The sequence below is a fragment of the Marmota marmota genome, unplaced genomic scaffold, assembly GCF_001458135.2.
Source record: "Marmota marmota marmota unplaced genomic scaffold, marMar, whole genome shotgun sequence".
NCBI classification, from domain to species: Eukaryota; Metazoa; Chordata; class Mammalia; order Rodentia; family Sciuridae; genus Marmota; species Marmota marmota.
Window position 1 is genome coordinate 35,939,177 of NW_026000082.1, and position 3,509 is coordinate 35,942,685.

At 52.3% G+C, this 3,509-nt stretch overlaps 1 long non-coding RNA gene across 1 annotated transcript; it reads right to left on the reverse strand.

Moving 5' to 3' along the window:
• Nucleotides 1–1,108: 1,108 nt before the first annotated feature.
• Nucleotides 1,109–3,115, reverse strand: LOC125610400. The gene is made up of 3 exons (XR_007340423.1): nt 2,701–3,115; nt 2,280–2,406; nt 1,109–1,433 (listed from the first exon to the last, which is right to left on the reverse strand). It is a non-coding gene; the product is annotated as an uncharacterized LOC125610400 (long non-coding RNA).
• Between the last annotated feature and the right edge of the window lie 394 nt (nt 3,116–3,509).

Genomic DNA, 3,509 nt, shown 5'->3' on the forward strand with positions numbered 1-3,509 from the left:
CGGCCCCCTCCACCGCCACCATCGCCACCAGCAGTGGCACCGCAGCCAGGCCAATGGCCTCGCGTCTGGGCGTAGGGGGTGCAGGGGCTGAGCGAGGGTGGGGAGAGGGGACCGGACTCCAAGCCACGCCCCCTCCTCAAAGGGCCAGCGCCGCGCACACTCCCCCAGCCCATCAGCACCAATGGTCCAGCTGCGCGGGGTTGGCGAGGGCGGGGGTGGAGAGCGCAGCGAGGTCATTGGCTGCCTTGGAGGGATCCCCGTTGGGCCACAGTCGCCCATTGGATACTGCCCTGCGTTTGCTGGACTGCAAGCGACCGAGACACCCCCTCCCCCGCCGCGCCCGCTCTGCTCTGGGTTGTGGTCCACCGGAAGGGGCAGGAGACGAGGCTAGTCTGGAGAGCTATGCCCGTCGTTAGGTGACCTCTCTCACCCCCTCAGTGCCAGTCCGGAATGGTCAGGGAGCTAGGGACTGCCCAGAGGTTCTCAGAGCTTCCGCTGAGCCATGCTGGTGCTGCTGTGGCAGGCTGGGCCTCGGAGGGTGGCTGGTGCCAAACCAGAGAGATGTGGCCGCAGTTGGGTCCGGCTGAGGCAGTGTTTCCACTGTCCCCCGCAGACCACCGCCCTGCCGTCCTTTCCCACAACCTGAGGCCAGGGCCTTTGGGTGGGGCAGGGAAGGATGCTAACCGCAGGCTTGGGAAACAAGGAAAGAGAGCAAGCCACGGGAATGAGCGCCAAAGACCACACAGAACACGCAGCAGACATGTACCCAGATGTCTACGCGTGTTTATGTGCACACGTGTGTTTGCATGCATAGAAACAGATGCACAGAGACAGACATGTGAGCACGAACAATTTAGACACCCAAGTGATTACGCCAAAGTACGCACAGACGTAAATACATAGTAGTCCAAAGGTTGACATGTGCACACATACCCGCACTCAGGTAACACACCTCCAAAATCATGCCCATGTACACACTGTCAGCCGTGTGTTCTCAGACACATGCATCTCCACCGGGAGGCCCTCACATTCCTCCCTGGACTTAGCCTGTGTCTTCCCTTCCTGTTAAGCCTCACCCAGGGCAAAGGAGCACTGTGCTATGTGGGTCTTTCATGCATAACACTTTATAGAGACAAATAACAGCAGAGGGAGAGACAAATTAAGAGGTGTAATAGGCAAGAGGGAAAATATCTGCTTTCAGATGCAATTTAAAATGAAATGCAGCGTTGACGAGACAGAAAATACTGCAGGGAGGCCTTTCCTGACAGAAAAAGTGGCCCAGGCAGGCTCTCACCGTGGAAGTCTGGCTTCTTCCCTGAGGTCTACTACGTATGGGCCACGGGGACTCAGACGTCCTTCCACCTCTGGCCAGGCCACTGACAGCAGGTCTGCTCCTGATATTTAAATACTCCTGGCATGTAAATTTCTTCCAACTGAAAATAAAAGACAAAAGATTGCTGTGGTGAACAGGTGCAAATATTTTGGACACTGGAGATGAATCATCACTCCCAACCACACATATACACCCAGTTTCAGTATAAAATGTTTATTCAAATGTTTCAGTGTCTTGTGAGTTTGGTTGGTAGGAGTCAGTTCCCTGGGACTAGCTGCGAACATCAGTGATTAGCATGTGACCCACTTGAATTCAGGAGCCCAGAGGCCTAACCTGGCCTCTTCCACGTCTCCAAAGCCCACGCTTCTCCTTGCTGGGTCCCACCCCAGGAAATGACAGGCTAGTCTCTGGGGAAATAAGTAGGGAGCCGAACGTTCACTGAGGACATCCTCTGCATTGTTGCACAGAAGTGTAGGGCAATCAGCTAGGTCCCCTGTGAAGGCAGGACCCAGAGGGAGAGACGGAAAAGCAAGGCTGCGTCTCAGAAGGAAATGTCTAAACTGGGTGCTCTCTGTGGTACTGACGGCCTGACCAGCCTCTGGCATGTTCCGTGAGCCAGGGTAGAAAGAAGGGCCTCGGCAGGACTGATGTGCCTTTCAGACTTGGGTTACAAAAACCAGAGGTGCATTTCAGACCAATGGAATGTTGGTGATGACACCAATCTGGCGATATCATGACCTTTGTAACCTCTCTAGCAAGCTCTGTGAAGCCTCAGAGGACCCCCGACCCTACACCTGTAGACATACCGCATGGACAGACCCATGGACATACCCCATAGATACACCCCATGTCAGACCCCATGGACATACTCCATAGACATACCCCACGGACATACCCCATGGACAGACCCATGGACATACCCCATAGACATACCCTATGGACATACCATGGCTCTCTCCCACTGGGTTTTTTCCCTACTGATGTGTCATCTCACAGCAGACACTGAGACCCTCATAGCAGGAACAGGGGCTTGCTCACCTCTGTAACTGCCCCAAGTCTTGGCCATGACGGTCCTGTGTTGAGCAAATGAATGAATAAGGACTGGATGAGCATTTTCAGATATGGAAACCGAGGCTCGAGGAAGGGAACGATAGCGAACATTTTCTACCTGCTAAGTACATACTGCTTCATTTACTCTTCAGAATAATCTTATGTGGCAGATGTTATTAATAGCTCCATTTTACAATAAGAATACTTAAGACTTGAGATTTGGGATCCATTAATAAGCCTCAGTATTAGTCAAGACCCTACAGAAAAACAGAACCATTAGGATAGAGAGGGAGATGTCTTAGGAGGGGTTGACTCACGTGATTATGAGGCTGAGAGTCCCACCTTCTGCCGTCTGCGGGCTGGAGACCCAGGGCGTCAGTGGTGTAGCTCTAGTCCAAGCCACAAGGCCGAGAACCAAGTGGGCCAATTTTTTGGTCTGGGCCTTGGTCTGAGTTTGAAGACCAGAGAGCCAGGGGCAAAGGATGTCCCAGATCAGGTCCTGAGCAAACATCTGCCGTAATCTGCAAAGAAACAGAAGGTTCTCTTCAGGCCACAGGGGATGGATGATGCCCACCTATGCTGGTGAAGACGGATCTTTACTCAGTCTACCAATTCAAATGCTAATCTCTTCTGGAACATTCCCAGATACTCCCAGAAAGAATGTGTTACCAGCTCTCCAAGCCTCCCTAGCCTAGTCAAGCTGACACATAAAATTAACCATCACAGTATCTTTCTCAGTTTAATTCAGAAATCCAAGTGGGACTGGAAACAAAAAAATGAACAGCCATTTCTAAAAATCTAGTCTGTCTACAAACAGTGATTCAAATTAGATGGTAGACATTGCTCCCGTCTTGAGTTGGACACAGAGAGGGGCAGAGCGTGGTCCCGTTTATGGGCTCCTTCATCCAGTAAAGAGCCATTAATGGAGCACCTACTATGTGCCAGGTACAGAGAGGATAGAAATGTGGTCAGAAATAAGGCCCCCATGAAGCTACCCGCATAGGACTTGTTATCCGAAAGGCAACGTGGACCGGTTCAGCCACAGAAGGGGGACCACGAGGTACCAGCACCGTGCTAAATGCTTCTCTCAAGTCCCATCTAGCCCTCTCAACCACCCTTTCTGAGG